General features: G+C 48.4%; 1 protein-coding gene across 6 annotated transcripts in view; it reads right to left on the minus strand.

Annotated features, from left to right (window-relative positions):
* The window catches only part of GATAD2A (GATA zinc finger domain containing 2A), a 91,666-nt gene extending 77,072 nt beyond the window's left edge, over positions 1-14,594 (minus strand). For 2 of the 6 annotated variants that reach the window (XM_019736883.2, XM_074337802.1), the window contains exon 1: positions 14,251-14,593. The gene's annotated coding sequence lies outside the window, so the exon portion shown is untranslated. Of the gene's footprint in view, positions 1-1,991; positions 2,272-14,250 lie in introns of those variants that run through there. The other 4 variants (XM_019736881.2, XM_019736880.2, XM_074337805.1 and 1 more) reach the window with 3 other exon arrangements.
* Positions 14,595-16,604: the final 2,010 nt, after the last annotated feature.

Genomic DNA, 16,604 nt, shown 5'->3' on the forward strand with positions numbered 1-16,604 from the left:
AAGTAACAATGCATCCAAACCAGTAATACAGAAGCCATCCCATTCTCTACACCACATCCAAAATGACAGACAATCCTCTGTAAAAACCAGCTTCAGAATCTTAGGAGAGAAATAACAGATGAAAGACGAACGGTGGGGGAGTAAGGAGAGAATCTTAACAAATCACTCTCAAAATTCTCACTCTAAACTGCCTCCTTTAGAAAAGTTAACTTTTCTAAGTTGGAAGCTGAAGAAACAAACGCAAAGAGGTGACTCTGTGGCTTGACTCCTTAAAGGAAAGGCCAACTGGAAACTCCGCTCTCCGAGGACAAAGCATGGCTATAATGGTGTCACCAGGTCACCCTAAGCAGAGGTGCAATGAAGCCTGGACAAGCAAATGACCTTGTGTTTTAGGAGCTCCCAGGAAACGCTCACACATTGGGTTTGCAAACAAGAACATCCCTGGGTTCTGGCACCCCACACATAAAGTTCAAGCCCAGCTCTTGCTTTCCACCACTCAGCAGCCTTGGGCATGCAGCCTGGCCTCCAAGAGCCTCACTTTCCTCATCTGTAAAGTGGGGACTGTACTCTCCCCTCTCCATCAGACTGTTAACCGGCACCGAAGATGTCTGTGCAGTGAGCTTGGCATACAACACCGCACTCAAATGTGGGGGCTAGTGTGATCTATTAGCTCTCCTCCACAGCTTGCTGTCAGGTCTAACTAATGATCTTATGTACTGATCATACTGATACTAACTGGGTGTGAGCAAACATTATTTCACATAATCTAACTTAAAAGAAAACTTGTAACCACTACCAGAAGAAAAAGAATATCAACAAAACTGAAGCAAATGCATAGAAGTCTGTCTGTCTGTGAAGATTCTCTGTGCTGCCACAGGTAGAAGGTGTTACTGTGTGAAACAGATACACAGAACCAGAGACTTAACAAGCACTGTGAACTCCAAGAAAACTGAAAGAAGTAAAAGGATGAGGAAGAGAGAAAATTAAAGGCTCAAGTGACTCACCGGACTTTGAACTAAAGAATCCAAAGCTCTTAAGATAAGGATGAACTACTACACACCTAAAGACTTAGGTCAGATGCACAAAATTAAGCAGTCCCTGCAAAATTCCCAAGGCAAGGCAGAAACGTGCACCCAAGGGTTGTCAGTCAGTTCCCTAGGGAGGGGTCTCCATTCATTTCTGGGTCCCAGTTTGGCGCACACACCAAGTGTCAGTCACGCTCTAGGCTGGGGCCCTGCCCATAAGCCTTTCCTTGTTGAAGTGATCAATTCCGATTCTTGGCAATAATCCCTTTAAAAGGCCAGCTGCTGCTGTCTAGTCACTGATGCCGACCCATTCCAGGTGGGAAAAAAGAAATCAATACGGCCACCGCCTAGATAGGGAGGCAAATTTAAAGTGGAGGGCCCTGGGAAGGACTGGAGCCCAGAGTGGGGGAAGGGTCCCGCGCGGCTCCCGGGGGTCAGGCAGGAAGGGCGAGAGCGGGGGGAGGGCCAGCCCTGCAGGCGTGGGCGCGCGGGGACTCTTATTCTGACACTGGATCCGCCGTCGCCGCCGCCACGGGGGCCAGCGCCGCGGCCCGACCCGCCCGGGACCCCCACCCCCCGCCCCTCGCGCCCACGTGCCTCCGGCCCACCGCCCCCCCAACCCCGCCAGTCCCGGCCGCTCGGAAGCAGCGCTTCAGGGCCCGGCCCCTCCCCAACCCCCAAGGAAGCGCAGGAGGTACTGGGACGACGCCGAGACTTTCCCGGACCCCCGCCCAGCCCGGCCCCCACGTGCCGGGGCGGCGTCGGAGCGCGGAACTTTCCAGGGCAGCGGGAAGAAGACGCTCCCGGAATACAAGGAGTAGAACTCGCTCACCCTCACTTTTCCACGCTCAGGCAGGGGTCCCTCGCGACCCCCCGACCCTGTCCGGTCCGCGCGGCCCGCGCCGCTCCAGTCTCCACCGCACTCCCCCGGCCCCGACCCCCCGCCAAGTTTGGTCCGGAACTTACCGGGCCGCGAGCCGGCCGGGCCCTAAAGCAGCGCGCGGGTTCACGGGGCCGTGGGGCCGGGGTCGCCCGCGGGGCCGGGCGGCCGAGGGGCCGGGGGCGCCGGGCCGTGCGCGCTCGCTCCGCCTGTGGGGCCGCCCGGGCCCGCGGCGCTCGCTCCACCGGTCCGCCCTCCCGCCCGCGCCGCCGGCCAGATAATGCGCCCCTCGGCCGCACACATGGAGCCCGGCGCCGGCGTCACCGCCCGGGACATGCGCACCAGGTCAGCGCGCCCGGCCCGCGGCCCCCAAAACACCGGGGAGCTCTTAAAGGCGACGCCGCCCGCCCGCGCCCGGGTGGGCGGGGCCTGACGGTCGGGGGCGGGGCCTGAGTGTGAAGGGCGGAGCGAGGCCAGCCGGTCGGCACCGCCCCGGAAGCACCACCCTCCCGACCGCTCTCCACGCTACGCCCTGCTCCGCGCGTCAGTTTCCCACGCGGGCTCGGGCGGGTTCCCAGCGCAGGGCTGAGGGGTCCGGGCCAGCTCACCCGCCGCAGAGCCGGAGGGCCGCACCCAGGGATGACTCACGAAGCGCTCGCGACGCACTCACAGCTGACCTCGCTCCAGCTGAGCTGCGCGACTAGGAGCAACTCAGCGGCTTTTTAAAACCGAAGTCAGAATGCCACCCCTGCGGGATCGTCACACAGAAGCTCCTCTCCCGGTGATCGACTAAACCATCACTTCTCCAGCTCAGTGAAGAGAGTTCTACGAAGTAAGTTCCAGAACCACCCACTTCTAGACACTTGGGGATGGCTGCGCTCCCTCTCCAGTTACCTCCCAATCTGCCCGAGTGCCTCTGGGAGAAGGTAACCCCCCCTTCCCTTCCAAGAAAGCAAATCTGCACCCGTCCTTCTCCAGTGACATGAAGGAAACACGCGAAACACCGTCTAACCTGAAAGAGGATGGGCCTTGGAGATACTAAACTACAAAAAGCTGAACACAATTTCAGTAGGGAAAACAAAATATTAGCACAAGAAGGCTCTCAATATCAAGATTACGTTGTAAAGAATCACCAAAAAAGGCCCTTCTCATGTTTTTTCAACGTTAAAACAAGTTATTCATGATGAGACATCTAGACTCCTGAATAGTGGCTTTTGGTGTTTTGGTTTTTTTAATCACGCATTCTAATATATATTCATACAATTGAAACAAAAGTTTCACCAAACATCCCTTTACCATTTGCATTCTGATATTTTCTATTCTATTTCATTTAAAAAAAGAGAATCAGTGTAATTCCAACCAGATTGCTCAACCCCAAACGTGAAAAACACTTAACAAAGAACAAGTTTTATAAATAAAGTTATTTTTCTTCTATGTGCTCCCCTTCAACAAGAAGTTCAAAAAAGCCTATCTTAATTCTGTGTTGAATTCCAAACACAACTGGAAACTTTTTGTAGTTGATTCCACCATCACCATCCCCACCCCAAAATCTTCCAACTGCTTAATGCAAAATCTGGCCCAACCTCCCCTGGGTCTAAAGAGAAGAATTCTTCAAACTGAAAAAAACAACACAAAATAGTGTTGACCCTCAAACTCATTCCCTGACCCAGTTTTGTCAGCAATTTGCTTTGCTACAAAGAAATTCACATGCTCAAATTCAAAAACCAAACAAAAACTATCTTATTCTCAAACAGATGACTTGGTATAGAAAAGTTCCCTGATCCCCTGCAATAATCGGTTAAAGCAAACATCCAGAATTTTCACTTTTAATTTGGCAGCTGTATATTTTGAGAACTGCTTTACTCTACAATAATGAATCAGATGATGTATATTAAAGCAATACAAGCAAAATATTACCTCACTGCTCCTCACCTGGGTCTTGACTAATGCCAACTTAATTAACTACAAACAGCAAAGTGTGGTCAGGTGGGAGACCTGAGACTTGAGATAGATGTAGGGATTCCAGAGTCAAAGCTGGCAAGCCCTGTGTGAGTCACCAAGGTGACAACCACCCTGTTTTAAAGAGGGAGGCATCAGCTGCAACATATTAATGACACTGAGGTGTGCACTGGTGACAGGCGGACTGCTCCAAAGGGCAGTGCCAACTTCTCCAGCTGGGAAAGCAGGGGTGGGGGTGGGGTGAAATAGTTACAAGGTTTATTTTTGTGATAGGAAGAGAGACAGGTGTTTAGATGGGAAAAGGTGACAGTGAATCAAGACCCGATGCTCAAGTGGGCGAATACTGAGGTTAGTTGGCCGAAAGACCTTGCTGTCTCAGTGCCTAGTACTGGACTAAACAGCAAATAGTTAAGCTAGATGATTATGAAATATGATGCAATCAACTTCAGATACCATTCTAAAGCTAAAGCAACTCTAAGAGACAATTAGGGCTAGAACCATGTTTTTCTCAAAATTTTCCCTCTACGCTAAGAACAAGGTAGTCAATTCTTACAGATACCAGTTACTTTAAAAACACTTGTTACTTAATTAAACAAAATTATCTTCCAAATTCACTTTAAATTTCATATCCTTCATAGGTCAGATCCTCACTAATAACAGACAGCTAAGCCTCCTTCCACACTAACTACTGCAAAAATATTCTAATCATCTTTCTAATGTACTATTAGATAAACTTCTAAACACCATCTGACCCTGTTCCCGCACAACAGAGGGACTAACGGAAAGAAATTTGAGCCAAAATCAGAGTTCAGGTCCTTTTATAGCAGAAATTGGTCAAAGACTTCACAATAGTGTGAAACTGAAAAGGAGTAGCATCACCTACTGAATGTTTAAGGTACTGTACTTTTTTGTTTTTAATCAAGAAATGTCTTTAGTTCCTGGTGGATAAAAAGTAAGATGTCTTATGTGATAAACACTGATTGACAAGAACTAAGAGACCACCTGTCCCAAGGGTTTTGCAGGTTGAGGAGCCTACAGACACCAGCTCCAGAAGTTCACAGGCTGGTGGTACAGAAAGACACAGAATGATTTCAGTGCAGAAAATGCACTCATAGTAAAGACTGAGGAATCACAGAGGAAGGGGTTGTTCCTCTGCCTGGAGAAGGATGGGGGGAATCTTTGTGGATGTGACATTTGAGCCAGCTAACAGATGAGCATCTGAGGCACCTGGAACAGCAGACGCAAAGGCCAGAGCTGGCTACACCTGGAGTGTGGGGGCTTTGGGTCAGAAAGGACTAAAAACGGATAGATTCATTATATTTTAAACTTTCTAGATGCCATTCTCTCTCAAACACAATAAATTATCAGCTAGTTACTTAAATTCACAAGCTAAGCAGATCTACTTGTTTTATGAGAAGCTCTCTAAAGAGTAAACAATGTACACATTGAAGTGTACCAAGTTTTTTTTAAGTACCCTTATGAACGAGAGCATGACCACTTTCCATACTTTGCATTTTTAATATTCTAAAGTCTAAAACTGTTTTCATTGAGTTTAGGGACAATATAACCACGATCTCTAAGAGAGGATTGTTTTAAAGTTTCTTATTTCACTGCAAATTCATGTTCACGTGGTGAGATTACAAATTGGTTAGGAGAGGAAAGGAAAAGTTCATTTCTATGTGAATTTGATTTCCTTAGTACTTTGATATTTTTGGTACATTTTTCAAGGACCACAAAATAGTGAAAGGCGCTATTACAGTGATACTCTATGAAAAATACAATACCCCTGAGGCATTACAGCTGCTAAAACAAATGTCATTTTTAAAATCACAACATTCTTACACTAGGAGTTGGTGGGAGACAGATCAGCACCCCTTTGCCCCATTCCTGTCGTGTATGCTGAAAAGCTCTCTGAAACACAGCTCTCTGGAGATGGGCCACTTTGTCAATGTGTTTGTTTTGTTCTGAGTATCATTTTTAACCATGATTCTGAACAACTTCATGTCTGTGCAATGTGGAGCTCAGGCTCCATCTGCGGTTAGTCTCTGTGTGGTCCTGGTGTCCAACTATTACAGGGTTCTGAGCACAAATGCTTCCCTAAAGGGTTAAATACAAACTGCTCAGAAGTATCATTGTGAACAGGAAGTGTGTGTCCCACTGTCTTCATCTCCATGTGTTACCAGGATATCTTTTCTATCTATATGTAGCTTACCAAAACAATGCCCACATAACTTAGATCAATTTTAAGTCTGAAAAGTTAGTAAGTGAACCATGTTTTCTATGAAAATTAAATAATTAAAAGGAAAAATAAATCAGAAAACTACCAGGAAAAAAAAAAGTCTATATGACAATTGTAAGTCTAAAGCTCAATCTATTCAAACCTGCTGAGCAAAGAGTGTTAGTCACATCATCAATCTGCGAATAAACATCCTTGGTTTAGACATGAAGAAAAACATGTTTTAAAAATTTGGTATCCAGTTCACACCCCAATCCCTGGTTGTTAAATGGCAGATCTTCCAAATAGACATAGGAAGGAGGGAAAACATCCTACCAAAAGTTTTCCTAATAGGATGGGTACTCTCCCTCCTCCCCTGATGCCTAGCATTTCACTAAAGAAAAATACAGGTAGCGGGGTCTTCCTAGTTTTCTCCACAGCTTGAGAAGAAACGCCATGCCTTCTTGCATGCTGACCTAGTCAGGCCAACATTTTACCAATTCCTGGTTTGGGAAGAGTAAGATCTTTATTTCAAATTTAGGTCCAAAGTCAACCTTCAATAGAGATACTTTGAGAGGTTAAATATAAAGCTTGGAAACTTTATAAATATAAAGCCTAAACCTTGAAAATGCCATGCAAGTTAAAAAATCGTCCTGCTATGTTAAAAATTTGAGACCAGCTTGAATGATAACAATTCTCAAAGGAAAAAAATTCAGAAGCCGCCCCCAAATCTGTTCTCTTGAAGCTCCTTTACAGATTAAATTCCATGTAGACTGCATACTATTACAAAAAGAGTCTAGATGGTCTGATTTCACTGGCCATCATTGGTTTCTGATTGAAAAATGCTTATTGAGAGTTCAATTTAAATATGATCTTACTTTGAGTTTAACCTTGAATCCTACTAAGGCATTATATAAGACTGTCTACCCCTGAAGATAACTTTGGGCTTTACTTATCAAAGGTGACCAGTTCAATCTCTGACTTTTAGAGTTTGAACATAACCTCCTCAGGTCAAGAGAGCTCACCAAGCAGTTTTTCTTTTTTCTTTTTCTTTTTAATTTTATTGGGGAATATTGGGGAACAGTGTGTTTCTCCAGGGCCCATCAGCTCCAAGTCGTTGTCCTTCAATCTAGCTGTGGAGGGCGCAGCTCAGCTCCAAGTCCAGTCACCGTTTTCAATCTTAGTTACAGGGGGCGCAGCCCACCATCGCATACAGGAATTGAATCGGCAACCTTGTTGTGAAGAGCTCACGCTCTAACCAACTGAGCCATCCGGCCACCCCACCAAGCAGTTTTTCATCTCCAGGTCCCTACCTGTGCCTATGCTATTCCTCTCCCCAGAATGTCTAGCCACCTACTAGCAAGCAGCTCTCTCTATCACCCCTTCCTTTGCCAGCCCCCCAAATCACCCCTCCTTCCCCGATCTAACTGCAGCATTTCACTACACTTACCAGTTCATGTACCTGTCTTTTCCTGGTAGCCTAAGATGAGCTCCTGTGTCCAGCCAGGCGCCTGACCCTTAGCAAGTTAAATGAATATGTCCATCACCCTCAAAGGTGAGGCTTTTGCTAGTGCAGACTGTAGCCATGTAGAGTATAGGTTTGAGTCTTTTTCCTAGTTCCCCCATTATGCTTCAGGACGCATTACGAGGCCATATGGTAAGCACACCCGGTGTAAGGCTACAATGAATGGAGGGAATGCACTGGGAAAAATCAGTCAACCCACGAACCTCTAGATCATGGCGCTTGGTCATGAACAGCAGCCTATGGCCTCAATGTGAACTGGTTTACTCTCGAGTAGTATTAACTGCCCTAGATAACTATCCAAACTTGGGTGCCAACCTTGAGAGGAACAGTCAGCCTTGATACAATTCTGTAACAACTCCTTTATAGAGCATCTACAACAATCGGGTAACTTGCTTCGTGTTTACCATTCCTACCCCACAAATGAGGAAACTGAGGCTCAAAGAGCTTAGGCCACTTTCCTGAGGTCCCAGAGCCAGCAAGTGGTGAAACCTGAACACAAACCCAAGACTTTCTGGCACTAACGCTTCCACGACACACAGGGCCTCCCATGGTACCTCTACAAAGCAACGAAGACAAATAACGCAAACCATCCTTCAAGAGCACACTCTTGCAGAAGGACCTACCTGCAGCCTGCTTCCTTACGTTCTATACACATCTCCAGAACTTCCCTCTGCAGGCAAGTTCCTACAGGGAACACTGAAAATGCAACAGGAAATCATCCTGTGGCCACTCTGCCAGAGTTCTGAATTTGTGGTACATTAGCCGAGACACCAGAATTGCCAAGTGCAGGTCCTCTGGCTGCTCCCAACTCGGAAAAAGCCACTTAATCAAGGAAAAAGTGAGAACTTGAATGTGTTTTCTATGCTCAAATTGGGGCCTAAGAACTCAGCCTAGAGGGCGGGGGAACAGGAAGTGAGGAGGGTGCAAGCATCCACTTCCCAAGGACAGCAGGGCCCAGAGGTGGGAGCCTGGTCACACGCACAGTTGCATTATTTGTTCACGCCCACTTCCGGCCTGGGCCTGCCTCTTCACCTCCAGCCAGTACTTGGGTGGAAGGAAAGAAAAAGAAGACAGGCTAACCAGAAACTCTCCTTATAATATTATAATACCCTCCCTCTCTCTAGAGTCTGTGCCCCAAATGAGTATCCACCCCAGCCAGCTCTCTGGCTCCCTCACCAATATGCGTAAGAAAAGCACGTGTCACATAACTGACCTATACTATTGTATGGACTAACTTAAAATCTTGGTCACAACATAGGAAAAGTCAAAACAGCGCTTCCCCAAGCCCAGTATGAGGGAGCCCCAGGACAAAGGGAACTTCATGCACCAAGAACCTATGAATACACAACAAAGCAGTCTATTTGAAATCTCACTTTTCCCATGCCATAAACAACAGCCAAGCACTCCCCTTGTCTGTATTTTCTTTTTTGTTGTTTTTTGAGATTTCAAACAAGGCAGGAAGGGCTTTTAGAGCAGTTTATCTCTGCGTAATATGCACCGCCATGAAGAAATGCCACAGGATTCCAAAAACACACTGCCACCAACTTCAAGAAAAGCAAAGCTGAAAATGCTCCTGGCAGGGACCATCCCAGACTCTCTCTTGTTTCTCCAAAATTACAGCCGCAGTCATCCTGGATCAACTAGTGCCAACAGCCAACAATCAACCAGGAAAATGCCATCATTTCTGTCTCCTTTTAGAGGCAGGAAACAGAAGCAAGAAGCCCAGTGAGGAAATGAGAAGGGTAGTGAGGTTTCACTTCTAAACCTCCAAGAAACAACACCCTCAAGCTCCTAATATCCAGGGATATTCCCAAAGAAGTCCTGCGATGTTCGTTTACTTGTCTGCACCTGGGACGTAAGCTCATGGAGGGCCTACTCCATTTGTCCTGCTCATTGCTAGGCCCCCAGCACCCAGGATGGTACACCTGGCGCATGGTAGGCACACAACATTGCTGAATTCTTTGCTGATGTAGGAAGTTATATAAGCCAGAAGATTTAACTGTTTATATTTTTCAATCCAATTTAAGTTGCACACACAAAAAAATATATATACACCTTATGGCCACATTAGGAAAACCTGAGATAAGTAAAGCCCTTACTTGAGAGTTTGAACATCCCTTATAGGCCAGTTTGGAGGGATAAATTCATATAAAAATGACACTCCAGTATAAACAAAGGCAGCCAGGCTGCAGAGAGGATAAAGCCAAACTTAATACTAGAAATTAAAAATAACACCATTCATTCATTCGGATGGAACAACTCCATACAGTAGCTATTTCCCAATTCCAAAAGAGGTCAGTTTCTTTCTTATCAAGATCCCACAGGGATTTAATGCCCCCCATGTTGTCTCCAACAGGAAGGAAACCCTGACTTCCCTAGCTATTTCAGTTATATAAATCAACAGTTTATCGTTCAGAGTTAGAAGCTGGGCAGTGTTGGGACCCACATGCCTTTTAGAGCTGCCCACCAACGGATAACCACGTTACATTACATCTAATAAATGTACTTAGATCAATATAATTTCTAACTATCCAAGGGTTTTTATTGCTGTAAGGATCTTTCAATTAAAAAAAAAAAAGTTTAAAAAACTTCCTGTTAGATGAAAGCGACTCGGTGGTGGCGCCACCATCCACCAGAGTGAAGTCTGTGGCACACAAGAGAGACAGCATAATTTCAAAAGGGATACTGATCCCTTTAAAGTTGTTTACCTTATTTTTTATATATTAAAAATAATAAACTTTGCTCCTTCCTCATATAACGGAATAACCGTCCTTAAAAGCATTAAGAGAAATTTAAGATTAGTGGATATTTCTTGGCCTCAAAAGTCACTTTGTGTGTGTGAGACAGACAGACACGAAGGGAGAGAGTGGGAATATTTCAAGGTGGGGGGGGAACCCTTCAAACTTGGAAGCAGCCCAGGGGGGACCTAGCTCAGATTTTCACCCATTATTTCCCCTGGGTTTTAGCTATCAGGGCAAGCGCCATCTATCCCCACACTAGTAAGTGAAAAAAAGCCTGGGCCCTACTCACCCCCATGATTTTAGGGCTTTCACTGACTGCTAAGAAAGAATCCTCTTAAGGAAAAAAAACAAAACACTGTCCTGCCCACCCCCAGAGGCAGAGTTAGCATCTCCACAGCTCTATCCAGGGAGCTCAAGGTGAATTCTGATCTCCTCATGGGCACTAAGCCACACACTGGCCCTCTCAAAGTACTATTATTGTGTGGCGTCAAATGCCTTTGTACATCATTTTCCCAGTCTTTTGTCCCCAAATCTGATCCATTACCCTAAAAGAACAGTTCTTCTTTCAAGGTTCTAATGTGTAAGAGATCACTCGCCAGTTAACTGCTGCCTATCACTCACTCACCCGAAGTATGGATGTGCTCCTTTAGGTTTATGGTTCTCCTACTGTTGTCTTCCCACAATTCTTTGTCTATCTTGCCTACGGTCTAATTATACTAATACATCTCCCTACTTGCCCTTAACTCACAAATTATCCCATTTTACAGAGAGAGAAGGCAAGGCCAAGGCAAATTACAAATGCCTGCCACACAGCAAATGCATCTCACATCTGCTATCTGAACACAAAAATGCTACAAGACCCAGGAGGGCAGTGGGCTTTGCAAGAGACATACCAAGTTTCTTTCTCTTCAGGCATATTTAATTTAGCCTTGGCAGAATGTCAAGTGCTTCTTGGTCTGAGAGTGCAGGCCAGAACCCTAATCTCCTGAGCAAAACAACCAACCTTTACTACATACCAACCATGTGCTGGCCGCCTCTCATTTATTCTCTCAGATTCATTCATTCATACGTCTAGGAAGCACTTCCCATCTATAAGTGTCTTCACACACATTTACAGAGATGTAACCCCTCAAATATTTAGTAACGTGCCAATTTTGTGCCATAACTTGTCCGAGGCCACACAACGAGGGAGGACAGACCCAGACTCTGAATCAGGTCCTTCTGACTTCAAAGCTCCCCTCCTCCCTTTCTAACACCCTACCTTGCTGGTTCTGTGGGTTTCATTTAATATAACAAATACGTGCCAGCACTTCTCTGCCCTGTCTCAGGACACCCTAAGCCCTGAGCTTCCCATCATCTTTCCCTGCCCTTCAGGGCAGTGCCGACAGCTGACCAGGAAAAGGCAGTAGAAGAGCAACCAGGTCTGCAGCAGCTTCTTGCCTGGACTTGACAACCCCAGGAGCAGAGGGCCCAGGAAACTCTCCAAGCACTTCTCCAACAGAAGAAAATAGCTCGAGTTGAAACTTGTGTCCACATGGTCCACGACAGATTTAGAACTCAAATTATAGCCTCGGCAGGAGTCTTCACAAAGGACTCAAATTAAGTAAGACCCAGATGGAAATGAACAGGAGAGAGACAGCCTTAAGTCAAACTGTAAAGTGAACTGCCGTTCTAGCAGTCAGAGGGAAGAACTCGTTGAAACACTAAACCAAACAGGAGTTCAGTCTATATTTCAGAACTCCACTTCAGGAACGTCCTCTCCACATTTTCAGCCTGAAACTTGTGCATGGACACAAAGTGGTTACAAGTTACTCAGGTTTCAAACTGAGTTCATTCCTGTCCTTTGGACCATCTCTCAATGCCAGCATTCATCTACTTGGGCTCCAGAGAGCTCTGCGTTCCGCAAAGCAGATAAAATTAGCTACCGGAGTGAACTTGGAATCCAGGGTGGGCCATTAAAAAAAGTACATGAGATTTATAAAATCCACGTAAAAATTTCCTTTGGGCCAGGCTGAAGTCACCTCAAACTTAGACAAATGAAGTCAAACCCCATGCGTTGCCTCCTGTCCACCCTTCCTGGATCTAAAGTGACCCATTTCCTGCTTCTTGCCCTGCCTTTCAAACCAGAGTGGCCCACAAACTGAGGAGCTTCTAGAGATCAAGGGGTATATCAAAGGGCCTAGGGAGAGAAAAGGCAACAGAAAAACCTGAAGGAGCATTTTTTTTTCTCCCCCCCCCTTTGGGGGAGGAGATGAGTTACACTGTGCAGAGGGAGGACTCAGGCATGGGACAGGAAGTGGATCAGTCCCACAGCTTGACAGTGTGATAATGGGCAGACAATGTTCCAGCCCTGTCCCTCCCGACTCTGTACTGGTCTGACAACACAGTGGTGGCCCCATGGCTCAAAAATGGGGTAACAAAGGTGGTCATCTGGCAACAGCGCCTGCTCCCCCAAATCTAGCAGGTATTAAATTAGGACAAGAGTAAAGGTGGGAGGAGGGAGGGGTTGCCTCTCTGTCTCCCCATTTCCCTTCCAGCCACAAAATCCTCCAGGTTCCCATAAGCTGAGGTAAACGTTCAGAGAAGATTCCCAGTCTGGCAAGAAAGAGGACTGAAGGGGCAATACATTTCTGGTCACTCCTTCCAGAATGGAGGGAGGTGGGCACCACAAACAGAAATAAGGGAACCTTGAAGTTCCAAGGAGAAATGAGGGGAAAGTTTCTCACTTAGAGAATCAGGAAGGAAACCTCGGGAAAGGGGACATGTCCTCAGGCAAGTGGGAGGGGAACCCCTCTGAATGCAAGGATACCCCTCAGAGAAGTGAAGAAATCCACGTATCTCCTATCAGGAGAGGGGATATCTTGGAAAAGCAGAGGCGCGTTTCAGAGATGTTAAGAACCCATAGGAGTGGTGGACATTTCACATTAGGGGGAGAACCTCTGGAGAAGCCAGGGACCTCTCCGAACACGGCAGCATCCATAGATTAGTGGGAACCTAAAAGAAATGGAAAATATTTTGGAAAAGTGGACAACTTTCCCTCAGAAAACTAAGGATCCAGTAAGACGAATGGGCATTTCAGAGTAGTGAGGGACCTCTCAGGAAAATGGAGGCACGCATCAAAAAGCAGGGGGTCCCATCAAAAGTGGGGAGAGCACGGAAAAGTGGAAAGCACGTCCAAGAAGGCTTCTGACATAAGCAGGAATACCTCAGATTAGTTGAGGGACACTTGGGAGAAGAGGTCACCCAAATAAGTGGGGACAGAAAAGAAGGGAGAACATTTCAGAAAGGTAAGGGGGAAGGGGACCTATGAAAAGAAGGAGACACCTTAGAAAAGCAAGGGCAAAAGGGGACGTATCAGAAAGTGGGACAACAGCTCAGAGAAGCTGGGATCTCCTCAGAGAAGGTGGGAGGCGGTCCCTGAAAAGGCGGGATAGGTCGGTCTCTTCAGAGAGGTGGGGGACCCCAGAGAAGTGAGGAGGAGGGTGTCCTAGAAGCAGGAATGTCTCCTGGGAGAAGCGGGGTCCATCAGGGAGGCAGGGGATCCCTAGGAAGACAGGGGGTCCCAAAAAGGTGGGGGGTGGCCCTCAGAGAGGTGAGGTCCCTCAGGAAAGTAAAGGGTCCACCAGAGAAGGGAACTCCCCTCAAAAAAGTGTGGGTCTGCTTAGAGAGGCGAGGCCCTCAGAAAAGTGGGGTCTTTCACAGGTGAGGTCCTTCAATGAAGGGGAATCCCTCTGAGAAGCGGGGGTGCCCTCAGAGGTGGGGAGGTTCCCTCAGAGAAGCGGGTCCCCGCAAACAAGGGGGTCCACGCACTGGAGGCGGTTCCCTCGCAGAAGCGGAAGCCTTAGAGAAGCCCGGGGCACCGGAAGCCGGGGACCCGCCACCAGCGGCGCCGGCCCCTCACTCACCGAAGTTGTTCGGCGCCTCCACGGGTGGCTGCTGGGCCCCGGGCGGCCTCGGGAGGTGGGGTCGGTTCCGGTCCTCTCGGGTCCCGAGGCGGCGGGTCCCTCAGGTGGTGCCCGCGGTGGCGGCGGCGGCAGCGGCGACAGGACGACGGACGGTCGACCGACCGACTGCGCGGACGGCGCGAGGCGCGTTCGGGCGACAGGGATGCGCGTGCGCGCGCCGGGGCGCTGACCCCGGGCGGGAGGAGCCGCCGCGCCGCGCCGCGCTTGGAGCCGCAGCTCCGTCTCGCCGCTCTGTCTCACACTGAAATTGCCCGCTTCGCAGCCCGGCTTCCCCGGTTGCTAGGCAGATTTCGCCTCGCACACTTCCGGGTTGAGGCGCGTCTCGCCGAGTGGCGGCACCGCAGGCCAATGAGGTCCGGCCAAGACTCCTGGGATCCGCACCCCATGAGGGGCGTGGCCAGCCTCACGATGGACAGCACCCGACCGCCAATGAGAGCGCTGGCCGGCTCGCCCTCGGGATCGCGCTGGAGGCCTGGGCGGGCCTGAGGAGGTGGGAAAGGGTGACTGACAGGGGTTCTGCCAATGGTAGAGTGAAGCGGACCTCAGGCCCAATCAGGGTCCTGCAGAGGTGGGGCTCCGGCTTCGGGGCGGGAACGCCGCGAAGGAGGGGCCCGGGGGACGCGTCAATTCGTGGCCGGCTCGCTTGGACCCCAGAGGGCTGTTCGACTGGGCTGCCCAGCGGCCGACAACTGGCTGGGCAGGGGGTTCCCCGCAGTGCTCAGCAGGGGCGCCCCACCCACAATGCACCGGAGGCGGCTTGGGCCAGGCGGGCGTGGAGCGGGCACGCTGGGCGGTGGGCGGTGCCGCGTGAGGCGCGCTCAGAGGAGACTGGGCGAGCCGTGGCCCAGCCTTGTTCCCGAGGGGAGTCGTTGCCCCTGTGCTTTTTTCTGACTAGAGTTGTGGGTTCGTTCCTCTTCTGAGGAGAATCTTGGGGATTCTTGCCCATGGCCCCCGTTCTGAGGAGAATCTTCGGGATTCTTTGCCTGGCCCCAGTTCTGAAGAGAATCTTCAGGAATCTTGCCCTGGCTCCTCCTCTGAAGAGAATCTTGGAGGTTCTTGCCTACCCGCTTTTCTCAGGAGAATTGCCAGGGTAAGGCTGAATTTTAGAGATTCGGAACCCCAGCTCTCTTTTTCTAAGAAAACTTGTGGGGTTTCGGACTCCTGCCCCCTTTACTAAGGAGAATTTGGGGAATTCACTGCCTTTCCCGAGGAGTATTTGGGGAGCACACTCTGCCTCTTCTGAGCAGTGTTGGGGGGGGTCACTGGCTCTCTTCTTCCCTTGTGTGAGGAGCAATGGGGCTTTGTACCCCTGGCCTTCATATCTGAAGAGAACTTGGGAAATACTTACCTCGTGTGCCCCTAGGCCGTCTAAAGGAGAAATCTGGGACTTCAAGCACCCTTCCTCTCTCCAGAGAGGAATTGCAGATCGATGCCCCCTCACTCCTTTTACTAAAGAAATGCCAGGGAGTGTGCTCCCTGTGCTTTTCCTAAGCAGTATCTGAGTGTTGCAGGAAGGAATCGTTTTTTCCTAAGAATTGCAGCCATTTGACTCCTCTTTCCTAGAAAATTGTGGGGAGTTACACTTCCTTATTAGAAAAACTACCCATTTAGCCATTTAGCCCTCTTTCCCCTTTTTTCGAGGGGGATTTTTCTGTGCAGCTATCTACTTTTTCCCAAGTGTCAAATCTATGACCCTTCCTGATTCTGTCCCTTGTCTAGCTCTTCAGTCCCAGTTTCTTTCTCTTCTGGGTGGGGCCCTTCCAAGAAGCACTCTTGCTTTCCACCCACCCCCCAGACAAAACTAATCAGTCATTCAAACTCTTCTAACAGCGTTTGCACCTCTGTTATAGCAGGTACCCTGTCCTACCAGGTGTTGGTGGCCTTCGCCTCTGTCTTCCCCAAGTTGGTCTGAACTCCTTGCCTGATTTTCCCCCTTCCAAAGAATCCAGTTTTGCTCTTGGCGTTGAACCAAACATCCATTGAATCAAAGGGGTGAAGAAGGCAGCAATGAAAAACACCTACAACACTGTGAGGATTAAATATGGCAAACTTTTATCCACATACACACACACACACACCATGCACGGAAGTGTGCAAGGTGCTGAGATACCTGAATTACAGGACAGAACTTGTGAGCCAAGATGAAAACAACAAAGGAAAACAGGCCTGTTAGGCAAGGCAGAATGTTACACTAAAGAGATACCAAGAATATATTGTAGGAATGAAGAGGAGGAAGTGATTAAATGAGATAATGGATGTGAAAGTGCTTTGTAAACCGTGAAGCAGTGTACCCC

This window comes from Rhinolophus sinicus, linkage group LG07 (genome assembly GCF_036562045.2).
Source record: "Rhinolophus sinicus isolate RSC01 linkage group LG07, ASM3656204v1, whole genome shotgun sequence".
Taxonomy (NCBI): domain Eukaryota; kingdom Metazoa; phylum Chordata; class Mammalia; order Chiroptera; family Rhinolophidae; genus Rhinolophus; species Rhinolophus sinicus.